General features: G+C 45.4%; 1 protein-coding gene across 2 annotated transcripts in view; it reads left to right on the forward strand.

Annotated features, from left to right (window-relative positions):
• The first annotated feature begins 6,077 nt into the window (after positions 1–6,077).
• Positions 6,078–21,340, forward strand: part of CLIP2 (CAP-Gly domain containing linker protein 2) — a 705,753-nt gene continuing 690,490 nt past the window's right edge. For both annotated transcript variants that reach the window (XM_069614741.1, XM_069614743.1), the window contains exon 1: positions 6,078–6,718. The gene's annotated coding sequence lies outside the window, so the exon portion shown is untranslated. The remainder of the gene's footprint in view (positions 6,719–21,340) is intronic.

Raw genomic sequence — 21,340 nt, forward strand, 5'->3', positions numbered from 1 at the left:
TGTTCCAAACGAAAGGAAGATTTCAAGGAACAGTAGTGCACATGACATGGAAAACACGAGACTCATACCCATATGAAAACAACTTCCTCAAGACCTATCTGAGTTATCACAAGACCAGTTTACATGCTGAAGCATTCAGGTACATAACAAGTGGCCCTGCAAAAGGAGAAACAAAGAAGGTAACACTGCAGTATCTACCATGTGATTGGTACGCAACTGAAGTTCCGGGTAAACAAGGATGCTGGGAGAGGCCGCTACTGACGATAACAGGAAAGGTGTTCCTGGGCAACAGCTGGGAGATAGGAGTGATTGGCAGCAACATGGTAACAAAAGAAACTATCTCAACTATCGAGACACACAATCATCGATGTTGGACGACGTGGATCAAGTATGTACCAATGCTCACGTGGGTAGAAGAAGATGAAGACCCGATAACTATACTACCATTGACTGCGCCTAAAGTATGCTACCAGCATAAAGGAGAGGTGGACGTAGGATATAACACCAATTGTGCAAGCGTGATGGAGTTGCCTGAGGGGGGAGCGGGAACAGCAGTAATAATGGACCATTATTGGGCCTGTGGGGAAAAGGCATATCATACACTGCCTCCCCTGTGGAATGGTGTGTGCACAATGGTACACGTCAATGTACCATCACTAGTGGTACCTAAGAAGCATGTCGATGTGGCGAAATTTCCTAAAATGGATGAAGGGGATAAGAGAAGAAAGAGATCTGCACCACTTCAGAAGGAGCAAGGAAACAGGACCAACAGCAATGATACTGTCCTAAACAGGAGAAAAAGACAAGGAGAGCCATTGACAGGAAATTACCTGTGGGGAAGGTCGGAAACGGAACTAACATCAATACCGCCAGAACACAGACTATTCAGCAGAGCAGCAATGTTCTTCTCCTCAATAATACATCCGGGACTGCAGGCATACGCAAACGCAAAATGGCTCCAAATAACAAGGTGGGAACTAATGATGACCATCAATTCAACAGTAAATGGGTTCAACGCAATTAAAGAGGAGCTGCGAGCTGTAAGGATGGTAGCACTCCAGAACAGATATGTATTGGACCTTCTCACAGCAATGGAAGGAGGAGTTTGTGCAAAAATAGGACAATCTTGCTGCACGTTCATACCTGCCAACGATGCTGACAATGGTACACTGACAGAAGCAGTTTCACAATTGGCCCAGATGCACTCCAAAATGATGGACGAAAGTAACGGTGTAAACAAGGATAAGAGCTGGTTTTCACTATTATGGTCATGGATGCCATCTTGGCTGTCAGATGGACTGAAAATAATAGTGGGATGTGCTATTTTGGCTGGAGCTACCCTGATCATAATTAGATTTTGGAAGGCCCGGAAAGCACGCACGACTGACGAGTTGCTGGAAATGGTGGGAATGCACCCCTTAATGCCAGCAGATGACGGCCAGCATACAGGTGTGATAATACAAGAAAGGGAGAAGTTGCGCACCCAAATCATCACCAATCATCTAGACCCACCATCAGTGAAGATTGAGAACCCAAGGAACCCCAGGAGCTACATAGGAAGATGGGTATACTGTACTCCTGGAGGAACATGTGAATACATGTATTGGTCATTTGAAGATCATGTAAACCATTATGGACATCTCGGAGGGATAACTAAGATATGGAGGGTAAGAGGAGATAACGAGAAGGATATGTTTGTGGTCGACAGGTCGACCAGAGGGGGGACTGAAGTGGGAGAATGGAAGAACAGGCTCCCGTCCTTCACCTCTCGCGCTTGGCCTAGAGGGTCACGGCCCAGACACCCGCCGCGAGAAGAGTTTGTCCATTTACCAGACGACCAGGTACCCTGGTACAGGAACATACGGATGTGTCCACCTGCCTGCCCAACAGCCCGCACTGGCCATGCCGACACCTGCGGCTCGGATCAGCTAGACTAAAAACCACACGTCGTTAGAGATGCCATGACGACCTAGACAACGGGAAGCACATCTGTACAAGTATACACACTTAACATTTCCACACCAATCTACACGAAGAACATACTCAGTGCTCTGACGTAGGCGACAGGCATATTCACGGACGTGCATCTTTATTATTTTTACATAGGCTTTCAGAATGCAGAAACGCAAGATGCATCATGAACTCATCTATAACGCTTGCCCACGCTTCCCTTGAAACCCGTTACCACCATGAGAGGTATAATGGAAACACGATACTGGTCATGGAAATGTATGCTACTATAATCTAAAGCACCTATGCACCAAACAGACTACTTAAGCACCAGGCCCGAGTAGGCCTCAAACAAGAGCTCCCGTGGACATTAACAAAGCAAGAGTCAGGTTGCTGATCCTGCAGAAAGAACCCGATGGAGCAACCAGCCAAGGTCGCAATGTTGCAAGCCCACATCCAAGAACAAATCATCAAAGGCACGATGTTGCAATCTCGCACTCCGCGTACCAACGTTAAAGTCATATCTACAAATTAAACCAGACACACAGTGGAAAAGCAATATTAATTGTGCAGAATTCTGCCTCAAACACGGTCCCGCCTCACGTGACCAAGCCGAATCGGACGAGATGCCAAAACCCAGGAGAGAAAAGGCGTCTGGGTCCCTCACTACGAGACACAGGCCGAGACACTTGAAAGGCTCAATGGACACCTGCTACAGTGGGAGCGGTCAGCCTTCCACCTATGAATAAATCCTCACATTGTCTGCACGTACCCATATTGAAACATTGTTGCAAACACAGGTACACCGAGAGCTGGGAACAACGGTGGTCCCAAGCTGGGGAGCTCACGGATGCACCAATCAGAACATGGGGCTCTTATCTCAGACGTCAGTAACATTAGCCAATCCTCAGGAGCCTTCATGTAACAATTCTTATGTATCCAATTATAGGGACAACCCAGATATACCACCTGACTACACCTTGTCCACTAATATCATTCTCTATATGTGTACTATACTAACCCTACCACTCGAGCAACCAATTAAGAGTGGCGATAGGTTTTTTGTTAACTTTCTGAAGTGACGCAAGTAGCGCGTCATAATGCAGTAAAAAGGGCCTGCGAGCCCCACGATTATGTGTGTGTCAGGACGGACGCGTACGCTCCTTGACCCATCCCTGCCGTTTTGTCTAAATAAACAGCAGAGTCGCCTTGCTCCTTGTGTGTGTCTCATACTCTATCTCATCTGGGATATACGGGAGGAGTTGGGGCCTCCCTGCCCGGAGGTCTGTGGACGGCCCGGCCGACCCCGGCAGAATTTCCCCCCGACAGTGCGCTAGGTGATCTGAGCTGTCATGGCAAGGGAGGAGCCTGTTGCTTAGGTGTGAAATGTGCTAGAATAGAAACATCTCTGGAGGTCGTCTTTCCCCATTCATACTTTCCATGGCTCCCCTGTCTTTGTGACGCACCATTGGTCTTTCCCTGCTCTCTCCATTCACAATGCAAACTCAATGGATCCGCCGGCCAGACTCCACCCTCCTTTTCTGGTTCTCACCATGCCTACACCTCTGGCTGCCCACCTCTTCCAAGCAGTAGGCCCCCTTGTAGGACAAAACCACTTTCCCTGTAATGCAGGGGAGGAAGGATATCTCGGGGACAAGTGTTTGTATTGGAAACAAGACAACGCAGCAGAATAAGTTTGAATCCCGATCCCGCGCTTAGATACCACTCGCTGGTATTAAGCGTGTTATAAATTAACAATACAATAGAAATTGGGGCGGGGGTCCGCTTTCTCGTCAGTTTATACTGACTCCTGCTCTGTCCTCTCACACGGGGCGCCCCCATGAACCCTGCCTCTTTCCTTTGAGTTTACCCATTTGATACACCCCCGTGGCCCCATCTCTATTTTCCATGTTCCCTCATCCCCCACCTGCAGGCACAAGTCCCACTACGCTCCCGCCCAACATCAAACTCGTTCTGCCTCGGATAAATGCGCATGTGTGGAAAGATCGCCCACTCCCAATCTCTAACTGGGCCGTACCAAGTCGCGGTATAACCATAGCGGTATCCATAGCACACCAAACAACATTTTAGCGCATTTTAAAGTTCCCTGCCTCTTTGCTTTCGCTCATCCCCAACACCTCACATCTCTCACTTCCCATTCCTGCCTCGCTTTCCCTCTGTCCTCATCAGACAGCTCCCATATGATCCCTCTCTCTCTCTCTCGCTCGCTCTCTCCCTCTCTCTCTCTCTCTCTCACTTCCTCTCTCTCTCTCTCTCTCTCTCTCTCTCTCTCACTCTCTCTCACCCCCCCTCTCTCTCTCTCTTTCCCTCTCTCTCTCTCTCTCTCTCTCTCTCACTCCCTCTCTCTCTCTTTCTCTCTCTCTCTCTCTCTCTCACTTCCTCTCTCTCTCTCTCACTTCCTCTCTCTCTCTCTTAACCTCCCTCTCTCTCTTTCCCTCTCCCTCTCTCTCTCTCCCTCCCTCCCCCTCCCTCTCTCTCCCCCTCTCTCTCTCCTCTGCCTTCCCTGAAGTCAGCCTAATCGATACATTGTGCAGCAAACGTCAGGAAATGCCAGGCAAGGAGAGGGCAGCCTTTGTGCATCATTTTTTGTGAGTGGCTGTTAAATTATATAAGAATGCATGCTTAAGGTGGGCCTGCCTTTAGAGCGGAGGATGTCTGGTGAAAGCATAGCACTCACCTGCCGTCCATTACCGGGAACCTGCCTCCCCCGATCACATTTGTATTTAGAAAGCTGACACTTACTATGAACTTAGTTTTCTGCACCCGTAACAACTCACATTTGTATCGGTTGAAAGATGACCATGAGCATTACGAAAATTACGAGGCTGGTAGTCGGATTCTAAAAGTTTGAATCTCCCTTCATTAAAATTCAACCTTTTTATAAAAGCAATGAATGGGTGGGTTGTCTGTACCGTGCCGTTTGCTGCCAGGGCAGACTGTGATGCAGCATACTTGCCACTTCATAAGACTCGAAGCATAGATGTGGACAAAATATAAGGTACCTTCGTCTCATTCACTGGGTGGGATTTTCAGGCCTTGGAGCAGGGATGGCATCACAGCCTTTAAACATTTCCGGTTGCTAGGGACCTCGAGCCCCAGCAAATGTCCCGATATTCCCAGTAAGCAGTCTAATAATGCTGCAATTTATTCCTCTAGACATTAATGACGTTTGGGGGCTTACAGCGAGCGCTTTGCAGCGCTGACCTTTCAAGCTGAGTTTGCGGAAGCCCTCCAACCGTCACTTCCGTTTGGGAAAACAGAAGGGTTATCACCTCGTTGCCTTTCAACACTGAGTCCTCCACGTCAGCCGTTTGCTCACAAAGCCAAAGGATTCATAGCTATTCTGCAGGCATTCAATGTTTCAGTTCCCTGCTGGCTCGCGTCTAGTGATAATTAGCAGCTATTGTGCTCATCTTTCTCTCCATTATAATGTATTCTCTCCACCCGTGCCTCAGACTCCTTTCAGCTCTAAGGAAGTGGGGGCATTTATTTTGAAATGGGCCCCCATACATCCTCAGTCGGGCCTTCCTGGGAGTATAGTCTCGACTTAGGGAAGGCTGGGCTCAGTGGACTCATGAAGTCTTAAGCCTGCTGACCATCATATTAATTCTGTAAGGGTATCTGTTATATACATTAATCATTGGCTTTTAGTCCCAAATCCTTAACTCTAAAGCCTGGGGTGGTCTGCTTGCTCGCATCCCAGTGGGGTGCAATTAGTATCGTCTATGCATTGTATTGCCCTGGTATCGTTTTCACTTATGAACATGTTTCTGATTGAAACACATGTATCCTCACAAATTCATAAATACAAATTAGAGAAATTGCATGTTATCTATTAGGACGCCCACGAGGAGAAAACTATAATGCGTTTAAAGAAGATTTGCTAAAAATTCACACGGATTCCAGAAAAGATAAGACGAGGTGAAAATGTTGTCTTTCCAGTTGCACGGCTGTACCATTGCAATCAGACAATTTACCAGTCACTTGTCCTTATCTGCCCTCCCTCTTGCGTTTCTTGGGCGGGCAGGGAGGAGAACCAGAAGAACGATTACCCGCGACTGTAAAACAGCTGGAAAATGCTCCTCCTTCTCCTGCCTTCCCCAAGCTTCCTCTTTTGTCTCATCACTCAGAGGCGGCAGCGCAGGGACCAGCGGGGAGAGCCAGAGCCTAGACTGTCCCAGGCGGAGCCGGGGAGATAGGCGGAGCCCGGCACCACACACACTGCCAGGGAGAGGCAGCAGAGCCCAGCCCCGGGCACCGACTGCAGGGCTGCATCAACTGCAGGCAGAGGCCACGGCAGCATCACAAGGGGGACACAGCAGGGCTGCATCCATCCCCTGGCACTGGAAACCGCGTCTGCATCCGCCGGCCGCAGAACTGGCTTCATCTGCAAGGGCTGGAAAACAACTTGGCATCACCCATGCGACATCATCGTGGCTGGTGAAAGGGCGTTTGGCATCGCCTGGAGCTGAACATCCGTGGGGCATCAGCGTAGTGAAAGGGCGTCCGGCACCACCCGGGCTTGCACCTCGGAGCCGCATCTTTGTACGCGTTGCATCTCTGGGACCGGGCGGCCAAGATACTGCTTTAGGGCGTGGAGGCCGGTTCTGCACCAGCGGGAAGAGGGGCGCAGCAGGCTGCCTCCTAGGGGGGGGTGTCCGATCTGCCTCGAGAGGAGGGTGTGGCTCTGCCTCCGGTAGCCAAGCCACCCACCGAAGCCATCTGGATGCCGAGCGGTGGAAAGCAGGTGAGAAAGCACAGGGGTCGGGCAGTGCTCCAAGAGCAAGGGGAGGGCGGGGAGGGCTCCAGGTGCATGTCATCACCGGGGGCGCGGATGAAGCAATGAACAAAGAAGGGGGATAGTGGGGGCGGGGGGGGGGGGCTAGGGAAGAGGAATGGATGCAGGGAAGGAGAATGACTCGCTAGAAGGATGGAAAGCCCTGCAGCATGTGGCCAATGGGTGGAGGATAGTGTCTGGAGAACAAGGATGAGGGACCTGCGAGCTTGGATGGAGGGTCCAAGGATGCCCTGAAGGATGCATGAATGACCGGCTGGGGAGTGCCAGGGCTGGAGGAAAGCAGGACCGGCCAATGGACTAATGGTGGATAATCCAAGGGGAGGGAGAGGAGGATGTGGAAGGGAGGATGCTGAGACCATTAGCGCGAGGATGGATGGAGAGGCGGGGCGCAGTGACCAAGCGGAGAGTGTGCAGGGACCAATAGTTGATTGGCGGAGAGATCAATAAAAGATCTCTATTTGGTAGAGAGACCAATGGAGAGATGATCTAGAAACCTATCCAGGATTATCAAGGGTTACGTTGATGCCACTAAACTAGGGAATAGCAACACCTGCCCCTGCAGCACCCGGAAGCAGGAGGAATCCACCAAGAAGCCCTATATAAGAAGACATGCTATCATAACTATTATTATTATGGCAAGACAAAGGGGTTAGGTTGCGGGGCCTATAGATGGAGGATGGGGAGACAAAGGAAAAGGGAGTGGAGCAATCATGAGAAAGAAGACACAGAAAGATGAACCATTGAATGAATGGTGAAGGGATTAAGGGAAGTTGGATGCGCGACAAACAATAATATCATGGAGTACCTGCGAAGAGGACGGGTAGGGGCGTGAAGGATGAATGGAGCATAAGGCCAGCGAGAGAGGATGGAGCGATCCAGGAAGTAGGGAAGCTGGATGGAGGAAGTGGGTTGTGGTTGGATGGAGAATCCAGAGGAAGGAGGATGGAGAAACAAAGCGAAGGAGGGTGAAAACACTAGGCGAGGAAATCTGGATCTAGCGATGGTGAGGGTGTAGGGCACATGGCTGGTGGATGAACTGATTACAGTAACATGCATCGGGCCAAGAAGGGTAGGGAGCCATATGTGGAAGGATAGAGGAATTCCTGCGGAAGCGTTCATGGGCGGGGAATATGAAGGGACCAGAGCACAGGATGGATGGAGATTCACATACCTTCCATGAGTAAGTGGCCATCAGTTGTCATGAAGGGTCCAAGTGACAGGAGAAAGAAGGACCATGCAATGGGCCGAATAATTAAATAATAAACGGGAGGAGGATTAACACATGAATAGAGGCGCCAATGCATGCTCTTCGTAGTCTTTCACAAAGCTCCACCATAGGAGGCTCATCAGGCTGCGCTTGACATTGGAGAAGTGACAGTGTACGTGTAATGCATACACCTTCTCCAATGAAAGCCCATGTCCTCCAAGTTCCTGCGACATACAGTCATGATGGTTGGAAAGCTTTAGTAATTGCACTAGGCAGCTCTTCATTCCTTAGCTTTTTAGCTGGCTTTGCCATGCAGTAGGGAAAACCATATGCAAATCAGTCCAGCCCTTTAAATCACATCGCTTCATACAAATCCCAGATGTTTCCACCGAACTGGGCACCACAAGAAAGGTGCAACTTGGCATTCTACCACTGCAAGAGACCCACATCTGGGCATTCCCATGAAACTTAGAGCGGCGTTGTAGCACTAAAAAGAGAGGGATGGGGCGACTTTTCTCAGCCCGCTGTGCCATTTCAAAAGGGAAAAATCAAATGCAAATCAGTGTTGGTCACACCACAAAAGAAGCAGTGGAGGCCCAGCTGTTAGGTTATATCCCTTCTTCACCGGGGATGTGACGATATCCTTCAGGATGGATTGCTCACATTGTTGGCCTGCAGAAGACTTCTAGCATAGGTTGAGCCCACTTCTGTAATAGTGCAGACGGACCAAACAATGATGGAAATGAAGCTGCCAAGAGCAATTGCCAGTGGTTATGATTCATTGAAAGCTTACATCTATCACCTTTTAATGTTCTTATTAGTGAAAGGATATTGTATTATGGTGCAAAGCAGAGGTACCAGACTGACAATAAGAGCATGGAGTGACCAAGCAAAGCTAATGGAATGAACATCGCAGAGAGAATGGAGGGACCTGAACAGGGAGGCCAGCATGGAGTAGGATGACTACAGCACGGGGAAGCGGCAACTGCATGCTTCTGAATGGAGAAAGCAATGGCGGCAGGGTGGACCAATGGATGGAGGATAGACTGAAGGAAGGAGAATAGAGGGGACAAGGGAATTACCATGAGGGATCCTGGGAAGGAAAGTGGATCAACCGTAGCAGAAAGGAGAGGCAATGAATTGACAAACATTGCAAAGTGTCTTGGGAATGAGCAGTGTGCAACCATAAGAGGAAGTAGGGACCAAAGGAATGGGAATGAGCATTCCAGAAGGTTGGATGGAAGAACCAAGGGATGGAAGACATAGAGTGCATTGGATAGATACTATGTGAGAGAGACAGCAGAGTTACAAGGCAAGAATGAAGGACCTAAATATGAGTGGATGGATTGACCACAGAATAATAGGGGGCACAAGCAGTGGCAACTGGATCAGCCATAGTATGGTGTAGGGCAGGGGTTGCAGACCACTGCCCTACATCATACTGAGGTCTGCAACCTTTGGCTCCCCAGATATTCTGGAATGCAGGAGCCATGATCCCCCACCATTGACACCGCTGCCTAAGTCTGATGGGAGTGGTAGTCTACAACACCTTGCAAGCCAAAGGTTGCAGACTCCTGATGTAGGGACTTCCGGATGGAGAATGAGCTGACCAAAGGCTGGGTTATGGATTGGCTATGGAAAAGAGGATGACATTGACATGAGAGGGGGCATGGGCAGGCCGTGGGTGAGAGAATGGGCTACAGCATGTTGGATGGTGGTTCAAAGGCATAGACGCGAAAGGGACAATGGGATAGAGAGTATGTTACGGTGGGTAGAGGAACTAAGGGAGAGCTATTGAAGGGACTATGAGTGCAAGGACGAAGGAGCCATGTATGGGATTATGAACAGCCCATATGTGGATGAGTTATCACGGGAAAGGGGATAGACAGCCATAGCAGAATGATGGAACCATATTTGGAATGTGATGATGAGTGAAGTGAGCAAGGGAATTAAGATATAGCAAGCAGTCATGGTGGGAGAATACAAGTGTGAAGGGGAGGAATGAAGAACTCAAGGCGGGGTTGGGCTGCCCATATGGAGCTGTCGAGAGCATGTCAGAGGGAATACACTGGCCATACATGGGTAGACGGTACCAAGGCACAGGAGCTAGATAGACTACGCCAAAAGGTTGGGACCAAAGGGTGGTGAATGCAGAAATAATGGGTGTGAGAGTAGCAGGCCAAAGAGAGTGAGAATACAAAGACTGAAGGGAAATGAAGGATGGATATTCATGGGAAGGGGATAAAGTGAGAGTGGAAGCTACAAGGGAGGGATCACAGCAGGGTGGATACAAAAGAGAGGATGAACCAATCAAAGGAGGTGGGGCTGACCATGGGAGAGAGGACGCATGGAGAATAAAACCCCCAACCTATTGTCAATATCAATAACTTCCTTGGCCTTTGTGTCAACAGCAGGCATGAACCGTAGATCGTTGCATGATCCCATCTTATAAGCCTCAGCCAAGAGCCCAATTGGAGGACTTAAACCCCCCACCCCCCCCCCCCAAGACGAAACCCCCTGTGATTGAAATCACCCACAACTTGCTGAATGCACTGTACTAGTATATCGTATCCAGGTAAGATAGTATGTGTTGTTAAGTCAGGCATCCTCTGCCGGGCGGGGGCATGGGGGCATATTTCCAGTTTTCCACTTGCGCCCCCTTACCCATTGTATTAAGAATGCTTGTTCAGTAGCCCTTGGACATGGCATCTTTTAACAAATGTTAAAATATGCCAGTGCAAACTCGGGCGACCCACACCCTGTACAGCGCTCTGCTGCTCTTGAGCTAGGTCAGTGCTTTAAAGAATAAAAGAAACAATATGATGGCACACTGTTCCAATTTTTGCGACCAGACTGCAAATATGCAGTGGCACAGGACTGCACACATTGTGTCAGTAACGTGATTTAAAATAATCAGTCAGAGTTGCACGGAGACAAGCTCCTTCATTGTTGGTTCCAGCTCTACATCTTGAGAGTGCTCGCAGGGCGCCGCTGCTCTGTGCATCAATCCTCCAAAATTGTCATTGGTGTGCAAACGTGCGCCAGACGCGTGGAATGTGTGCAAACATGCGCCAGACGCGTGGAATGTGTGCAAACGTGCGCCAGTCGCGTGTAATGTGTGCAAACGTGCGCGAGGCACCTGGAATGTGTGCAATTTTTCAATGTCGATACTTTTGCTCAACGCCGGAAAGAAATTGTATTGGGCATTAGACAGTGTCAAATATCAAATTTGTTGTTGCGGCGCAAAAATCGACGCACTCTTTAGCGTTCTCTTTGTTCCTTGCACACATTCCTGTTCACAATGGAGGCCTAGCGATAAAAAAAAAATCATACTATCTATTCTTTTGAATGGCTCTATTTTCTTGTTCCGCCTATTTTTTTCTATTCATAACGTAGATAGCAATTTACATGACGAGTAATTGTATTTGATATACACAAGGTTATTGGCTTTGGTTTCAGGGCTGCATTGTGTTTCACTTTCATTGTGTTTACATGTAGAGATCTTGATTGAAATATTGTGCAGGTTGTCTGCTCCGCTTTGACACTAAATATGGGCCAAATCGATGGCCCCTTGGAATGGATCTCCAAGTCCTCCAACCATAGTCTCATGGTTGGCCATTGGTTCTGGATCTCGGTGTTCCCTGCTTCCCTCTGGCTGCCTTGTAGACCCAGCCATGGCCTGCCATCTCCCAGCATGTCAGTTTCATCTACACCAATTAGTTTAGTGCTTAGCAACTGACTATATCAATCTGGAGGGCTGTACTAAAGATGTGATTGATGGTGCTTCCTCGATAAACCGCTGAGAGTTCTGATTAAGTGCCTCAGTGCTCCATCATTAAATGGTAGTTCATGGTTCATGAGCAGTGCTGAGCTGGAGCATGTTTCATTACACCCAGATAGTTAGAAAAAAATCCATTCCAGCAGTTCATAAACATGTGCTTGCAGCCCAGGAAGCATGTCCTAGCGGGCTACGCCTAGCCGGAGAAAGGCATGCCACCTATTGAAATTCAGAGGGAAAGGCCTTTCCTCAGAATACTGAGGGCCTCATTACACGGATGGCGGTAAGGGTTTACCGGTACCAGTATTTTACTGGTACCGATAAATCCTTACCGCCTTACTACGAGGTCCCTTTTCGGGTTGGGGAATTTAACGCCTGCTTTTTGCAGGCATTAAAAACCAACCCGCAAAGGGACCCAGGGAGCTAATTACGGTACCGCAATTTGCGGCACCGTAATTAGCGTCTTCCCCATTCCCATATAGCCCTATGGGGCAAAAATGGGAAAGCGCAATGGTGGAAGGGGGAATTACCGCCCCGCCAACCTTGGAATGGGGCGGTAATTCCCCTTTCCGCCAAGGCGGTGCCAGTATTTTACCGGCATGAACCATGGCGCTAATAGCGCCATGGTTCTCCGCCATCCGTGTAATGAGGCCCTGAGTATCGGGAATGCGGGTCATTTTTCTTCACCAGTTCTTTAGAAATAGTCTTCCCCACCCATGCTTTTCAAAGTGGACTATTCCATGCAGTCATTCTGAGCCATAGCATTTTCTTTTATTTCATTTTTCTTTGCTTCTCTTCTTAATTTGTATTGCTCTCTATTTTACTGTCTTGCCTTTTTTTCTATTTTTGGATTATTTTTCATTTTTTGTAATCTATTATTTGTTATGCATTTCATTGCTCTATATTTTTTGGGCCTGTTTCATGGAAGTGTTTTATAATGGTGCAATCCCATAGGAAAACGTCCCATCAATCAGGCCCAATGTATGAGCTGTGTGTGCTCCTGTTCTTTCACCTCCTTTTCTTCTCTATTGATTTCTATTTTTATTACTTTTGCCATTGCTTTCACTTTTACAATTGTATCCTTCTTCGATTTTCATTTGGCTTCTTTCTTTTGTGTCCCTTATATTGTTTTCATGCGATCCTCTTCCATTATCTTTTCCTGTCTTGTACATTACCATTGCCTTTTGTTGTCTCTCCAGTTTTATTTTACTATGCACTTTTCTTGGCATATTTCTTAATTATGCTTGTTTTTTTTCTTGTGTTCTACCTTTGCTTCCAGTTTTCATGTGTCTCATTCCATTTTATTTTCCTTCCTGTGTACTTTTTCTCCTTCTATGACTTACATTCTCATTCTCAATCAATGAACAATGGGGTCTTTATTAGAATATATTCATCTGAAACATCCAGGATTGTGCTGTAAGCAAGGGATTTCTCAACAGAAAAGGCCCCCCGGGGGTGCTTTTACAGAATGACATACAACCTTTAAATTTTTTTCCTCTGACGTTCACAGGCCAATCCAACAAGTTGCCCCCAGCCAAACATCTGTGTGTATGCTGCTGCGTTCTAAGACTATCTGAAATGACTCCAAAGCAAAATGCAATAATGTTTCATTTTTATAAGGCAGATTTGTGCGTAGCGATTTAAGTTCTTGCTCCTGAATAAAACTGCATTGTGAATGACACTTAGGAGTGTTTTATTTTTACTACCGGAAGTATATAAAAATGTATAATGAAAATGTTTACATTGCAGTGGTCTCACTTGTGTCAGGAGAGCTTTTCAATGGCATACGTTTGATTAGATTGAATTGTCTCAAAATCATTGCTCCCTGTGGCCACGCATTACAAGCAAGCTTGTTGTTTTGTAGGCATGTCCGTGACCTACCGGGAACCTGTTATCCTGTAGACCCAGGTTTTTTTTCCCCTTTGGCACATGGTAGTCACACGTGTCCTTCACGCCAGAAGTGAGGTCCCCAGTTCTACCTGTGGACCTGTTCCCCTGATATTTGGACCGGGCGGCCCAACCCAGGAGACCATTGTCCATAGCTGGATCAAACTGCACTTTGCATTGTGGGATATATACTTATAACAGGCAAAGCAAAACGAAATGTCCCAGAATGCAAAGTAATGCAGGCTAAAAAAACAGGACTGGTGCAATTCGGATCTACATGTTGAAAGCATGCAATTAATTCCATTGGCAGTCAAAGTGCGCACCTGCTGTTACAAAGACATCACACATATCACTGTTACAAAGGAATCACACATTTCATTGGATGGTGAGGGATAAGGATTTAGTGGAAGGTATTATTAATATAATTGTTAAAGGGGACTGACTGCTGCAGCTTCAGTTTAGCTTTCCAGATGGGTTTCGGGAGGAGCCTTACCTCTGCAGTTAGGAGTAGGGATATCCTAGACTCGCTACAGTGGATGCTCCTAAGTAGCCAGTAACAGCGCCTAATACTTTAATACTTTATTGAACAGACTTGCCTCTGGTTTCTGCATGCTGATAGTTTTTCAGAGTCTGAGGTAGAGCAACGCTTGGAAGTCTTCTAGGCATTGAGAACTTACCATTACAGAGAGTACTAAATAGTGCCTAAATCAGATGCGATTTCTCCAGCTTTTCTTAAGCTTAAAAGAATGTCTATTATTGATACTGTGAATTTCCAGGGGTGGGACCTATATGATCGTTGGAAAGCTTAGCACCTACATCCTAGTTCCGGATAGTTCATTCAGCAGTTTTATTTGTAGTGCATTGCTGTCTCCTAGTCAAAAGGTGCTTTTTAGATTTCACCCTGGCAGACAGGCCTCGAGGAAGTATCAATGTACACACTGTTCTGGTTCATCATTTATAACATTATTTTGGATAGAAAAATGTGGCTCCCTGGTAACTGTGCTGTCTGAAATCCTGGTGCACAATTGTAACCATGTCAATCTTAATAATAGTGATTGCAAAATCCATGCTTCATTGATATGCTTTAATAAGTAATGGGTATGAAAACATTGACAGGAATTATGGATTTCACCAGATGGGAAGCCTAAACATTAACCTGAACAATTAGATAAATTGGGCAAGTTGTATAAGAAAGTAGAGCAAATGAAACTAGTACAGAAAATGCACTCGTTTCACTTGCATTGCTTTTAGTAATGCAAAGGCCACCATATTCTCAGATGTGGCCTGCGTGGGGGCTATGCAGCAGAACTGAAGATGGGATGGCAAGTGCCCTTGCGTGCTCCCAGCACTAATGTATTGTGGGGTTTAATGTCAGCCCCAAGATCAAATGAACTGTAATGCCATGTTAGGCCCAAAATGTACAGAATTACCTTCTTGGCATTGGAAGGCACACTGGCAGACTGAAAAACCAGCATAAAAAATGGATGACAATGAGCACAGTGAATTCACATGTATGTACTTCTGCAGTTGAAGCAAGGAACATGGGCAAAATGAAACCAGGCCGCAGAGGGATTTGGAAAGGCACATTGTGAGCTGACAGACAAAAAGGCAGCAATTCATTTTCAACTGCCATATACAAAATTATGTTTTCAAAGAAAGAGAAATACACTTGTTACGTGTGCCTTGCATGCGGAAATCAAAGCCATGGAAGAACCTTTCATTACACATGACTGAGGCCTACCTTCCAGTAAAAATGACTGATGCCTAATGTGTCACTTTAAAAAAGCAGAAATTGTTATCATGGAAGTGACTGCATTTTGCAGTCTAAAATAATGAGACATGTAGTAAGAATTCCCAATGCCAGGGTAATGTGAATACAAATCATGATGGAAAAGTAAACATTGATGGCAAGATGTATTTATATTAAAAAGTAACAGAATGCCTCATTTATAATTTAATGGTAACATTCGAACATCAGTTCTGTGCATGGAGAAAGGCTGGGTTCACCCATAAGACATTTTCCCCTTCTCCCATCAGCAGCTAAAAGCTCTGCTCAGCTCTTTATCTGTAAGTCAAATCTCCTTGAAGTTTTTGCAGAGAAAACCTGTGATGCCCTAAGGTTTTATGATGTTAGCAGATGACCGTAAAGATAAAAAAAAGAAGACCCAACAATGGAAGTAAAACCTTAAAAAAAATATATGTATTTAAATTCGTATCATGGTGAGGCCTAGACTTGAATGACGCATTACATGTTGCAGAGCCTGCCCCATGATGTTGAGAGGGCAGAGGTTACATCATCTGGCCAGGAAGATAAGTGCAGACCCCTGACTTCGCAAGAGTGATTAATGGTTTTACACCTGGCCAGAGTCAACAATGGAAGCAGATGCCCAGAGTTAATGTTCAGTGGAGAAATTAAACCTAAGGTACTTGAAGTAAAATTTGAGTTTATGCAGAATCATACTTTATTGATTTTCTTAGGAACGTGATACTTACATAAATGGTGCAGGTATTGTGGTAAAGCTTAGCAGAAGGCCTTTCTGTTGCCACAACTCTCATCAAAATCCAATTTTTGTAAACCAAGTTACAACCTAAAATGTGTTACTGCCACCCCCCAGAAAATTTTATGAATCAGTAAATTGGGGAGGCAGTAGTTTGGGGAATCATGAAACTGCATATAAAATTTGGTGACATTGACTTTTATCATTTTTAAGTAAATAGCAAAAACCCTCACAAGAACCCACAGCATTGTCGAGACATGGGACATAGTTCAATAAGTGTGGCATGATGAGAAGAACCCAAATATATATCTATTATTATGATTAGCTATATATTACAAAGTTTCACCATGTAGTGACTTTGTAAGTGCAACAATTAAAAGGTGGAGAAAAAGTAATTTTAAGTGGGAGGTCCTGCCCTTTCCAATTTGGCCTTGGGAAACTAAAGGTACCAATCAGACAAGGGTGATGGCCCTTGAATAAGGGGATGGAAAATAGTTGACCAATGGAAATGAATAACCAATAAGCTGGCATATGATCATATAGACATTCTTTTGGGTGTGGTGGAAGATTCATACGGACACACACAATTGAACTCAGGGAGAGCTGCCTGGGAAATGAATGAGGAAAGTTGCCTGATATCATCTGGGTGGAACTGCTAACCATTAGATGGGACCATCTTTGACTAGAGGAGGCAGAATAGAAGGGAGAATGCTGGTGGCTATCCATGGCTGAGGTTGGAAACCTGACCAGACACCTGTGTTTCCCTTGAATATCCAGAAGTATTGATGCCTTTCCTATGCGCCAACCCAGAGATGATTATGTAAGTTATCTTGTCCAACCAATCTGTCCAACTAAACCTAGTCTTGTGGGGATCTGCTTGAGCTCATACCTTTCCCTTATTTAGTCGGTGGGCAGTAGACCCTTAGAAAATGTATTACATAATAATTTTATTAATTCCCATATAGCAAAATTACATGGGGTGATTTTGTTAATATTCTAAATGAACAGCATTGCTTCCTTTGTGGATAGAAACTATAGCCTATAAAGTAATTGGGTATTCCTATTCTTTTGCCAACCCCAAAACACCCTAAAAGAAGAGGTGCATAAAAAGGTAATTTCTTGCTGCGTCATAATCCCCATGAACACTGCATTAAGGCAAAAAGGGTCCAAAATGATTAACTGAATAACTGGGTTTGTGTGCTGGGACAGAATAAGTGTCTTCCCAAAGTTAAACAGAACAAAGTCTGTGATTTGAAAAGCACACCTTCTACAGAAAGTGGGAGAGTGTTTCCTGAGGGAAGGGAGATTTGGCAGAGTAGTGATGAAAAGGGTTTCCAAATTAAAGGAAAGGTGTGTGTCTGTTCTGAAAAGTTTTTTGTGCAATAAGACTGTAAGCTTTGCTAAGGGTGCAGCGCCAATCAAAATTTGGTTTACATGTGATGCAGTTAAACCATAAAGTAATGTCTTGCTAATCGTGCATGGAGCTAACCATATAAATCATTGCATGTGTGAAACTGTTTTTGCAAATTAAAGGGTTGCAATTTATTTAAATAAAATGTCATATAAAGAGAAGCATTAGTGCCAAGCTCATGATTCCGTCAGGTTTCAAGCTGCTGAATGTGATTAAAACTGAACCTCATGCAAACGTTTATGGTGTAGTTAAATTATCTTGTTATGTTTTAAGGTGCTGCATCATTTTGGCATTCTGGGTTTTGTAGGTGATAAAAGTATTGGAATGTTAATTGGACCTGTATTCTATATACTGGAGACTTAAAAGCAAAAACGCACATGTGGTGTAATCTCAGATCTTTTGTTACTGTTTATCCCCAAAAGGTTAATTCTGTGTATTGAATCTTTGTTTTGGTGGCACAGAGAATGTTGTGTGTCATGTGAAGTAGCTTAAATATTACATTTTCCATAATAATGAATACAAATATATTCTTTCTATACACCGGCCTGGTTCTTGGCTTAACATTGCGAAAGGGTGAGGGATTCACTAGTTATAGATGAGTCACAGATAGGGCTAGATGGAATATCAAGGTCTATTTGGGTGGCGCTGTGGATTGGAGGGGAACACACTCCCCATATTACCAGGGATCACATAAATATATCTCACAGTATGACTGCCTGCTATCATCCACATGGATGTTGAGGGCATATTTCAAATCACAACAAAAAAATTTGCATTTCCATCCCTGTTTGGGGGTGGCGATACAAGTGTGTCAGCCGCAGGGTCAGAAATTACCCTGTTTTGATTTACGCACCCCCCTGCGCCTGTTCCCAAAAGGCACAGGGGAATGTGCCTCATTTATGCGCATTTCAAAGCACCCCCTGTTTGTGAAATGGGAATGTGCTTTGATATGTACTGAAACACCCCCTAATTTGAGAATGGGATAGGAAAGGGCATCTGGATAAGTACATCTGTTTTGCATTATTCTAAGTGATTATCATGATCGGAGAACAATGGACCAGATTTTCCAACTTTGTTTTGTCACTAGTGATGAGCCCATCTCTTTTTTGGCGCAAGTGATGATTGCAACAAAAAGAAGTTTGAAAAATCTGGTCCATTATTCTCCAATCATGATAATCACTTTGAATAATGCAATCCGTTGTCCATAGAAGAAACAGTCTGCTGCTGTGCCTTTGTTCATTGTATATTGCAAGGAGCGGCTAAGAACCAGTCCCAGGAATACTTTGTTTTTAAGGTGCAGCCTACCTTCCCCTGAAATGTAAACGATGCCATAACTATAAACATTGATGTATAGCATTGTTATATATACTCTGCCAAAGCAGCTGTGAAAACCCCCTACTCCTGCAGATGACAATTATTTTAGAATCCCTCCAATGTCACAATGAAAAATGTCTTTGCATAAAACCCACATTCTGGCTTTCACAAATGCAGTATATTTTCCATGCTATTTACCACACACTGCCAAACTGAATAAAAAAATATTCAGCTCTGCTTTCAGTAAGAATATTTCTGTTTAAAAAATATATTTTTTATGCCACACTAAACTGGACCAAACCATGCATGCGCTGGCATACATTTTCATGCCGGCGCAAATGCTGGCGATCCCTATAATATAAACGCAGCCCGCCATGCGTACATCGCAGGTAGCTTTTACTCTATTTGCACATTAGAGTGCAAAGGGGGATGTCCAAAGGTGGCATACACAGCTGTACACCACCTTCAGCCCTCCTTGTTTGCACACCTCCATGCATATGAGGAACATTTTGTGGCAGGGACCTGACTACACCTGAGTGCAAACGTATCATGTCCCTGCGGTCAAATTGCGTAGACCATCAAAATGAGTTCCTCTTCGTCTTGTACAAAAGGAATTAGGGAAACGGCCAGAGGATGCGGTGTTGCAGGGGTGTCCCCTGCAGAACACAGGGTGGGATGTTGGGGGGAGAGAAAGTGGGTTGTGTGGGTGTCGGAGAAGGAGTACAGAGAAATGATGTCCCCCTGCACTTACAAGAGGAGGGGGAACGCACAGCAGGGATCTGCACTCTGCATTGTTCCCCATCTTCCCCTTGTGAGCACTTGAAATTGGGGAAGAGTGTGCAATAAATGGCTAAAACATTATGCTTTGCTTTTACGCCTTCATGCCCAGAACAACTCCTTTTAAAATGACCATCTTGCTCGAAAATGTAAATGTCAAAATTATAAGTTACAAGCTAATATACTCATATTAAATATTTTGAGATCACTTTTTTGTAGGATCATTGATGTTTCCCTGCATGCTGTTTCCCCTGAAGCACGAGTGCCGAGACCCGTTTCAGCTTTGCGGGGCGACATAGGGCCTCATCACGAGTTGGGCGGTATCCCAAGTGGGATACCGCCCAACTGTATTTGCGTTACCGCCCACCCATCCAGCAGTATTACCGCTGGATCATGAGTTGGGCGGTAAATGTAATTCCCCCAATGGGGAACTTTCTGCGCAGTTACTGCCAACAGTATTACCCTGCAGTAATTGCAGCAAAAATCAGCATTTTCTGGCGCATTTACCCCCAGCAACACCCTATCTCCTTGCCATTTCCTTTCCCTGCCAGCCCCCCTCCAACATCCCACAACCCACACAAGCACCTCACCCAGGACCCCTCTTTACCTCAAAGAACTCCAGCTGCCACTGCCTGGTCAACCTTCTCCCGTATTAGTGGTAAGCGCTTGCGCTGCTTCCTGACAGGTCACTGTTTAGCGAAGGTGGCCTGTTGTGGAAATATATTTGTCTAAAAGCGGTGCAAGGCTAATCTTCACAATTCTATCTAAAAGTGGTGCAAGGCTAATCTTCACAATTCTATCTAAAAGTGACTAAGGCTAATCTTCACAATTCTATCTAAAAGTGGTGCAAGGCTAATCTTCAAAATTCTATCTAAAAGCGGTGCAAGGCTAATCTTCACAATTCTATCTAAAAGTGGTGCAAGGCTAATCTTCACAATTCTATCTAAAAGTGACTAAGGCTAATCTTCACAATTCTATCTAAAAGTGGTGCAAGGCTAATCTTCAAAATTTTATCTAAAAGCGGTGCAAGGCTAATCTTCACAATTCTATCTAAAAGTGGTGCAAGGCTAATCTTCACAATTCTATCTAAAAGTGACTAAGGCTAATCTTCACAATTCTATCTAAAAGTGGTGCAAGGCTAATCTTCAAAATTCTATCTAAAAGTGACACAAGGCTAATCTTCACAATTCTATCTAAAAGTGACACAAGGCTAATCTTCACAATTCTATCTAAAACAGTAATGTGCAGCCTAGTTTAATGAGGTAATTGCAAAAGGATCTGGTGATTATTAGAAACAAACCACTTGGCCTTCGCCGTCTTGGTTTGTTATTATGTTATTGGAAATTCTAAATAACATCACAAGAACAAAAACAAACCTACTTACACGTTATGTTAGGCATCATGTCTAACCGCAATGTTTTTGGTGTCGACAACAGTGCGAGCGGGCTAGATAATGAACTGCCCACAGAGGATTTTCCTTAGGGTCCAGATTATTTTTTTATTTATATTTTTAAAGCGCTCACACAGCCCGTCGGCATCGAGGCGCTGTTACAGATTTTTTGTTGTTGTCTTAGTTGCATATTTATAATGTGCTTAAATACCCAGAGGTTTCTAAACACGGACCCAGGGATTGAACCTTGTTGCTTCCTTTCGTCTTGCTTCCAAGGCAAGCACGTTGCCGCTGAGCTATCCTCCTAGG

The sequence above is a fragment of the Ambystoma mexicanum genome, chromosome 9 (genome assembly GCF_040938575.1).
Source record: "Ambystoma mexicanum isolate Mex_15411 chromosome 9, UKY_AmexF1_1, whole genome shotgun sequence".
Taxonomy (NCBI): domain Eukaryota; kingdom Metazoa; phylum Chordata; class Amphibia; order Caudata; family Ambystomatidae; genus Ambystoma; species Ambystoma mexicanum.